The following is a 9640-nucleotide window of genomic DNA, read 5'->3' as shown; positions in this document are numbered from 1 at the left end:
CACTGCTTCATATTCAGCGACGTTATTTGTTGCTTTGAATTCGGGTCTTAACGAGTGGACTATCTTCTTTCCCTCTGGCGTTGTGAAGAGCAACCCTAGCCATGATCCTTCTTTGTTTGAGGATCCATCAACAAATACTTCCCATCGTGTCGGTTTACAGGTTTCCAGAAGGTCGAGTGGGTCTTCTCTATCTACTTTCATGCCCGGGATGTCCTTTACTTCTTCCTCCTCACCAAGAAAGAAATCTGCAAGGAAATCCGCTACCACCTGTGCTTTCACGGCTGTCCTTATTTCATATAAGATGTCAAATTGCTTAATTTGAGCACTCCATTTAGAGATCCGTCCCGATCTCGCTCCGCTGTCAAGTATTGACTCTATATAAGACGTCGCAAGCACCCAAATCCTGTGAGTCTGGAAGTACGTTCAAAGATTTTGTGTTGGAAACACTAATGCGAGTATTAATTGTTCAATTATGGTATAATTTTTCTCCGCCGAGTTCATGGTCTTGCTTATGAAGTACACAGGTTTTTCTTCTACTCCGATGTTTTTGACTAGAACTGCACTTAAAGCATAATTTGTTTCCCCGAGGTACAAGCTAAGAACTTCATCGGGCTAGGATCTTTGTAGTACGGGTAAGCTCGCGAGATGTTGCTTGATCTTTTGGAATGCCTCCTCGCATTCTTCGCTCCATTTGAATTTTTCTCCTTTCCTTAGTGTCCCGAAGAAATATTTATATTTTTCCGACGATCATGAAATGGACCAATCGTAGAAAATCCCACTACTACATTCAACAGATCTTAAGCACACATATCATAAGTAAACAAACAAGAGACTCTTAAGAACACAAGATATACGTGGTTCGGGATGATTACCTATGTCCACAGAGTGAAAGGATAATCTTATTACTCGATTCAAGGTTACAAATAGTGATTCTTGCTAACAACTCTCTATTCTCTTCACAAGGCTCTTAGTGTTCTCGTACTCTCACTTAGATTACTTGCCTTCTCTCTTTACAAGGCTCTCTTATTTATAGGCTAACATGTTGATACAGTCAGATTACAGTGTGGGTCGTAGTATATCTTTTTTGATGTTTTTTCAGGTGATGAATGGTGTTTCTCCCGAGATTTTTAGCCCGATCTGTATCTCCCGATATCCTTCTTCCCGATGTTAGTATCTTGATACCATGTGATCCGATGTCGTCTTCCATTCCGACCCGAGCTTGATGTTGTTGGTCTTTGGCCCCACTTTGACTAGATTCCTCTCATCTTTTCCAGCTACTATGTCAGTGCATTTATTAATCTGATGTCCGATAGACATCTCTCCATTATATATGAGCTTCTCCTTTACACGTGCTTTCCTCACGGATTCTCATAGGTATTTCTTTCTTCGTGCCAAGCTTATGGAGAATGATTCTATGCTATATCCCCTCCCCTTTTTCCGTGCATCATGGCTTAAGATTGCTCCACCTCGACATGCCATTTATTTACACCTACAATGTCGTTATTAAAGGATAACACATTGTTGTCGATGCTAGACAAACACCAAAAGAATTTCTTTGAATCTTCCAGCCGCGTATCCGATTATTACCAATCTAATGCAAAAGCCTGTCCACTTACCCTTTCTTGATTTTTTCTTATTCCATTTTTGTTTCTCTCTGGTTACTATTACCTATCTTCTGTTCTTGTTTTTAATCTCCCTTTTGTTTTATCGGTACATTACATTTCTTTGGAAAACTACTAGCGCTCAACATGGTTTGGTTTTCCGCTGGAACCGGACCAAACCAGACCAATTAGGAAGAAACCAAACCGAACTATTTACTAATGGATTGGTTACGGTGTAGAAAGTGGAAAACCGATAGTGTTGGTGTTGGTTTTGGTTTGGTTTGACCTCTAAAACCGAATCAAAAACCATTGGAAACCGATTAATTTTTAAACTTAGTTTCTACCGTTGATTTACAAGTATTAGATTCCGCCCATTGATTTAAAGGATAAATAGAAACCCTAAATCTAATATTTTATTATGATACTCTCCTCTTTCTCTTTCTCCTTCTCTCAGTCGCATCCCTTCTCCACCCCCAAAGACAGCTGCTGCTACTCGACTTTTTCTTCCTGTCTTCCTTCTTTTTTATTTTTTAATAACTAAATTAAGATATATTATATATCTTCTTTTGATCTCTAGATTGAGAGTAAACTTTAACTATTTTTGATATTTTTTTATTTTTTTTTTGTCTGTAAATTTGTGTAAACCAATATTGTCGGCAATTACAACTTTTTTTTATCTGTAAATTTGTGTATTTTTTTTTTTGGTTTGACATAATTATTGGTTAACCGAAAACCGCTGGAACAAATCGAAACCAAGTGGAACCATTTGGAAACCGAACCAATGGTTAATGGATTGGTTTGATTTAGATTTTTAGAAACCAATAGTATTGGTTTCGGTTTTGGTTTTGCTAAAAACCGAATCAAAACCGACCTTGAACAACCCTAAAAATTAGATTTACAAAATTTCTAAATTTTAAAGGGACATTAACAATTCTAATTCGTTCTTTTACTTTTTACGGTTCAGTGGTGTAAGGATATCTGAAAAGGCGATATTGATCTAGTTCAGTGCTGCTCTTTATGAAAATTTTGTGTTAAATTTTGATAATTAGTTGTCATGGGTAGTAGTGGTACGTGGTATAGTAGTGGAGTTAATATGCATGAAGCAGCCTTTTTTCTTTTTCCTTTAGTTTTCTTTCTTCATATTTTTTTATTTGTAACTATGAAGACGAGGGTTATTAGATCTTTCCGTTTCAGCTGTGCATTACAAGGTTTGCTCAACAGAGTTTGCATTATGAGCCCATTAAGATTGCCTCACCTGGGTTACAACATTATTAGGCCGACCAAGCGAAGCGAAGGAGGACTCTATATACACTGATTTTGTGTCAATGTAGCATACGACTTTTTTTTCCCAATTTAACAAAAAAAGATTGGATTTATTTCGTATTGGTAGCCAAATTTTGGGATCTATTAGACATTTTCGTAAATAAACCAAAAATAAAGGGCAATAAAGTATTAGACATTTTCATAAATAAACCAAAGAGGAAAGACAAATAGGTATTATAGTGAAATTTTATTATAATTTCATATTTATTATATTTTTTCAGGGGTATAATCGGCAAGCAAGCTAGAGTATAATATATCTAAAAATCCGTGTCATAGAATTTTACAAGTTTTATCTTGTTGAAAATATTTTTAAATGATCTATAGAATGAGTATAAACAACAATATCAAATTTAAAGTTTTTACGAAAAATTCAGAAATATTTATCATTTTAGGCACAATTTTTAAAAATTGATTTCACGGCCATTATGCAAACCACTAGAGGTGTTTAGCGTGCTGCGGGTTTTGCTGGGTTGTGCCGGATATTTAGACGTGATGTGATGTGCTATGCTAAATGGTGTGTCGTGCTCTGTTGTGCCAGAAAAATAAACATGTTGTGTCGTGCTGGACTGTGCTAGCACAGTTATTTTATGTTCTCCAAAATAAATATTTTTTGAGATATTTTAGTTAGTACCAATGTAGTCAATATCGGCCGTATCTTCCGATATATCGGGGATATTTCGGATATCGGCCCAGAACGATACGATAAGAAGGATATCTGGGATACGATATTCGCCCGATAATATCGGCCGTATCGGTCGAATATCGGCCGTTTCGGTCAAATATCGGCCGTATCGGTCGATTCGAATTTTTCCTACATTTCCCGATATGAGACGGTATTGGTCGTTTTCTATAAAGTTTAAGGATAATTTTGGCGAAGAAAGTCTTCCAGGTGGTAGTAGAGGTGCATGTAGCTCTCGAAGCAAGTTACTAAAGTTACTCTTTTGTATTTTTGATAAAATTGATGTTATCTATTATATCTTATCCGAAAATATGTGGAGAAAATGTTTAATATAAAATTATAGTCTCTAAATCTAAAACCGATATTATACTGATATTTCAACGATAATATCCCCGATATAAAATCGTACCAGTGTATCGGTCCCGGCGGAGATGAACCGATATCCGATATTAACTACATTGGTTAGTACATTTTTATTATAGAAATGAAATTAGCATAACAAAAATAAAATGTAAGAAATTGGCTAAAACAATAATTTTTTATGAAATATGCATCAAATGTGATGTATTGTGTAGTATTTACGCATCACGTGGCGTGCTTTCTTCGGGTGTTGTGATGTGCCGCGTGCTGTGCTGTGCCACTGTGCTTATTTATCTAGCACAACACAACACATTAAACAAACGTGTTGTGCCCGTACTGTGCCGTGTTGTGCTCGAATTTAAACGTGCTGTGTTGTGCCATAAACGTGCTGGCCTGTCCCAATTCACACCTCTACAAACCACCACAAAGGTTGCATAACACATTATGTAGTCATATTTTAGTTTATGCATCAACTTTCTATTGTAATAAATAAAACGATGCAGTCTCTCCGTTTCAGGAAAAATGATATTTTAACTTAGATACAAATTCTTTTTTACAGCAGTGTTTCCTTTTTTCTTCGGTCGACCCTCCCCACCATGGCAACCGTTATCTAGTTATTAATAGTTTACCAAGTTGTCTTTCGTTTACATTTTTTTATTGTCAGAATCAAAATTTACAGGCTCAATGGACGTCAAACGTACTTATTTACAATAGTAACAGCATCTAAACTGCATTCTCTCGCTCCCTCTCTCTAATTCGCCCTAGATGTGCGCTTGATCATCTCTTCTTTATTAGAGTATCTCTTCAAAAACGTAATTAGAGATAGTGATCTGTCAGCATACGATTAAATAATCTCTATACCTGATCTCTCTGGTCCTAAAGTCTTTTAAAAGGTACAAAGCTACTGATACACTACTGCAGACGATACGTTAATCTTTCTCAATGCTTCTAAAGTGGAGGTTAGGAGACTTTCATTATTCTTATGATGTTTGAGTTGTTAACTGGTCTTAAGTTGAATTTAGAAAAAAGTTCAATGACTAGTATTGGTGCTGACGATTTGGTAGCAGAACTGGGCTGTAAAATAGACAGTTTACCTATTATCTATCTAGGAATGCCAATTGGAGCTAATAGAAGAAGTGCAGCAATTTGGGAGTCTGTTATTCAGAAGTTGCAAAAGAAGCTGGCACCGTGGAAAAGGAAATTTCTAAACAAGGCTGGTAGAATAACTTTGATCAAGAGTTTCTTAGAAAGTGTTGTGACGTATTTTCTCTCTTTATATAATGGGAAAGTTCTTATGGGGAGAAGATGAAAACAACAGAAAGATGAGTTGGGTCTCTTGGAAGAAAGTGCGTAAACCAAGAAGTAGAGGTGGCTTGGGAATAAGAAATATTAGATTGGTAAATAGATGTTTTCTATCTAAGTGGCATGGTAGATTCTCAAGGAGAAGACAGCATGGTGGAGGAAGATTATGTGTGAGAAAACTAAAGCAGGGGAGGATTGTTTAGTCCCAGCTCAAGTTAATGAGACGATTGGAAAGAGCATATGGTTTGAAATTCTAAAGGCAAACAAAGATTTTTATGAAACAGTCAGCATACAGGTTAATAATGGTAGAAGCATCAGATTTTGGCACGATTGGTTGCTGCAAAAAGAGTCTCTTAAGAACAAATACCCACTGCTTAACAGATTGAGCTTACAGAAACACGATACTTTAGCAGATATGCGGGATCAGGGAACAGGTTGGAACCTAAGATTTTCTAGGGCTTTAGACCCTGCGGAGAGAATTGATCTGTTGGAAATAAAACATGATGTTAGGAATGTTGCTTTGTTTAATGATGGAGATGACTGTATAGAGGGGGAAACTTCTGCAAAATCTTTTTACAAGAGATTGACTGATGCGGAGGATGAATGGGTTTTTCATAAAATCGCGGTGAGCAACCTAGCTCCTCCAAAGGTTTGTTTCATTATGTGGGATGCTTTGCATGCTGGAAAGTAGAGGAGTAGTCGTTTCGTCAAATCTTTTTCTTTTCTGCAATTCAATAGTGGAAACAGAAGACCATCTCTTCCTTAACTGCACTTGGGCGCAATATTTATGGAATTTCTTTATTTCTTCACTTCATGTACGCTGGGTGATGAATAGAAGCTTTATTTCTCTGCTGAAGGAATGGAGATTATATACCAATGCTGTGAGAAAAAGAACAATATGGCATCTTCTGCCATTTTCTGTCACCTGGGAGTTATGGCTGGAGCGTAACAGTAGAGTGCATGGGGGAAGATACAAGTCAAAGCAAGAGATAATATATGCGGTGATGTTAGATATTCACTTATGGAGCTTAACAACCGAGATTTTCAAAGACTATTCTATGAATCAAGTCTTTTTTCAATGGGAGGATATTGTTAACTTGTAAATAGCTTTTTCTTTTTCTCTTGGGGATCTGTTTGATCCATTCCTGTAAATACTTTTTTCCTTTTTCAATATATATCCTTTCCTCTTCAAAAAAAAAATTACTGCTAAAAAGACTCTGCCTGCAGAATAATCCTTCGACAGAGGCAAGGGTTTTGGAGGAAATATTTGTGAACAAAGTTGGGATGAGAGATTACTGACAACCAGTATTTGATACTAATTATGAGTACTGGTAGAGTTTCTAATGGTGCATTGATATGAGTGTTATGAAATTGAAATTTTAAGCGCTAATTGATGAGTTTTTAGGAGGAAATTTCCACAAATGTCTGACCTGTTTTTCTACTTTGCTTTAATGCATCACCAAGCTCGGCTGTTTACATAATCCAGAAAAACGTCAGGAACACATCGCTCGGTGCAGATGAATGGATAGAGTTCAATGCAGAATGGAGGCAGAAAATCTTGATTGGATTAATCGGGGGCTACAAGCATCACGATTTAGGGTAGTCTCCTAGGGGCAGAAGAAGACTATGATACCCTTTATTATTTTCAAGTACGTTATTGCCTTTGCCTCTAATACAAAGTTGAGATGGAGCTTGATTTGCCTCTAAGACTATGGTATCCTTTGAAAAACAGTAGAAGTAAAGCTTTATTTTGTTTTTAGAATCAAGCGCCCAACGTTTACGCACCATTTTTATACTCAATGAAGTGTCAAAGACCAGTCAGATTTGGTTGATTACCTTGAGATGTTAAAAGAGGAAGGGTGGACATGGGAGTGGATCCGTATTACGTGAAAGCCATGATCATAGATAGACCGGAAAAGATTCGGAAAACACTCTGGGGGTTTCTCATCAGTTTCTGTGAGGATGAAATAATATCTGACATATATATTGACACCTGAAAAAATAAGTCTTGGTGACTGCGAATAAGTCTGGCACCTTTTGATCGAACATTTTCACATTTATTACGTTCTTGCATTTCTTTCTTTCCGCACAGCCTAACACATGCGCACTAGAATAGATCCACTTCTGAATTTCTTTTCCAACAACTGTGAGAGACTGCACTACAAAGAGTATAATTTCATAGTATTAATGGCGCAAGGTTAATTTTGTTTCTGATTACCTTCCCTATTCAATGAGCCATTCCAAAAGACACCTGGCCTGGAAAACGTATCAAAAGATGCATGGATGGGATAACCAGAAAGACTCGAACAGTTTATTTCTTATGCTTTTTCTTTATATTTTTTGTTAACAAATAAACTTCATTGATGAAAATCCATGATTGCGCTTTCACCAAAGATTCTAGCCTAAACATTAATCCTAAGAAAACATAACCAAATAACCTAAGCCCTTTCACCACGAATGCGCTTTGCTAATTGAATATCTTTAGGCATGATCGTGACTCTCTTAGCATGAATTGCACACAAGTTAGTGTCTTCAAACAATCCTACTAAATAAGCTTCAGCAGCCTCTTGAAGAGCAAGAACAGCACACAAGGTATAATCTGGTTTCTTTTTATACAGCAATTCTAGAGGTGTTTTTGAATCTGATTTAGTTTTAGGCACCCTATTGATAAGATAACAAGCAGTTGTAAAAGCCTCTGACCAAAAGTCTTTAGGCAAGTGAGCATGAAATAGAAGTGCTAGACCACTTTCTGTGACATGCCTTATACGACGCTCTGCAAGACCATTCTGAGCCGAGGTGTGAGGGCAGGAAAATCTATGTTGAATGCCTGAACTATTTAAATAGGAGGTAATTCTTTTGTACTCAAGAGCATTGTCAGATTGAAAAACCTTGATTTTGTAACCAGTCAAATTCTCTACTTGTTTGTGAAAGTGAACAAAGATATTGTAAGCATCAGAACGATGAACCATTGGAAATACCCATGTGTAATGAGAGAAAACATCCATTAACAACAGGTAATAACGAAAACCATTCCTTGATAGTTGTGGAGAAACCCAAATATCAGAAACAATCAAACTTAAAGGAGTATCAAAGGTAGTAGTACTGAGAGAAAATTGAAGTTTTCTACTCTTGCTAACATGACAAGAGTGACAGAAATCAAACTTCTTATGCAAAACTGGAAGAGAGAAATTTCTAATTATTTTTGAAACAGTTCCAAGCATGGGGTGACCCATGCGCTGGTGCCATACAGGTAAACTGGCTGAGAGAAAAGACTGAGGTATTTTTGATGAATGAAAGTCACCTACGCCATCGAAAACATACAACCCATTCTCATTCCTCCCCCTTAGCAGCACTGCCCCTGTGCATTTGTCCTTCACAAGAAAAAAGCTTGTGTGAAACTCAAAAATCACGTTGTTGTCTTTACAGAATTTAGAAACAGATAGAAGATTTTTTTTAATCTTAGGCACATGATAAATCTGATTTAAGAAAAAGCAACGTGAATTATGAGTGAATGTTGCGTTACCAAGATGTGCAATCTCCAGACCATTACCATTACCTACTCGAACTTGATCCGTGCCCTCATACTCATGTGGTATGCAGATGTTGTTCACATCAGGAGTTAGATGATGGGTCGCACCAGTATCAGTTACCCATTGTCCATTAGATTGACCACCTGGTAAGGAAATATAAGCCTCAGGCTTTTTTGCAGGTTGTTGAGCATCTCTGTCATAGCGAAACCAGCATCTATCTGCATTATGGTTACGCTTTTTGCAAATCTGACAATAGACTGTACTATTACCAGAATTTCTTGGAGGCTGTTGAGGGCGACGATTATTGTTTGGCGGATTTGGTCCTCTCGGTGTATGTTGGACTCCTCTTGGTGCAGGTCTGCTTGCAGAAGATGAGGAAGAGCTGACATAATTTGCAACTGGTTCTTGCAACTGAGATAGTTGATGTTCTAACCTCATCTCAAATGTCAGAAGATGAGTGATGAAGGTTGATATGTCCATTGTTTCAGCAGTACTTAAAGTAGTAACAATAGGGTCATATGTATGATTTAATCCATTGCAAATGGATTGCTTTTTCTCATGAGCTGGTACGGTATATCTTGTGGCTGCAAGCTGATCAAACAAACGCTTAGCATCATTTAAATACACCTTCAGAGTCTTATCACCTTTGTGCAGATTATGGAGCTATCTCTTTAAATTCATCTGGTGAGCAAATGTTTTTGGAGCAAACTCAAACTCCAAGGTGCCCCATATCTCTTGTGCAGTTTCAAGTTCTGCAACTACACTGAGAACCTCAGGAGTCAAGGTAGAATTCAGCCAACCAACGATCAAAGAATCTTGGTGCTCATATGCTGTGAACGCAGGAT

The sequence above is a fragment of the Papaver somniferum genome, chromosome 3 (genome assembly GCF_003573695.1).
Source record: "Papaver somniferum cultivar HN1 chromosome 3, ASM357369v1, whole genome shotgun sequence".
Taxonomy (NCBI): domain Eukaryota; kingdom Viridiplantae; phylum Streptophyta; class Magnoliopsida; order Ranunculales; family Papaveraceae; genus Papaver; species Papaver somniferum.
This window is presented reverse-complemented; position numbering follows the sequence as displayed.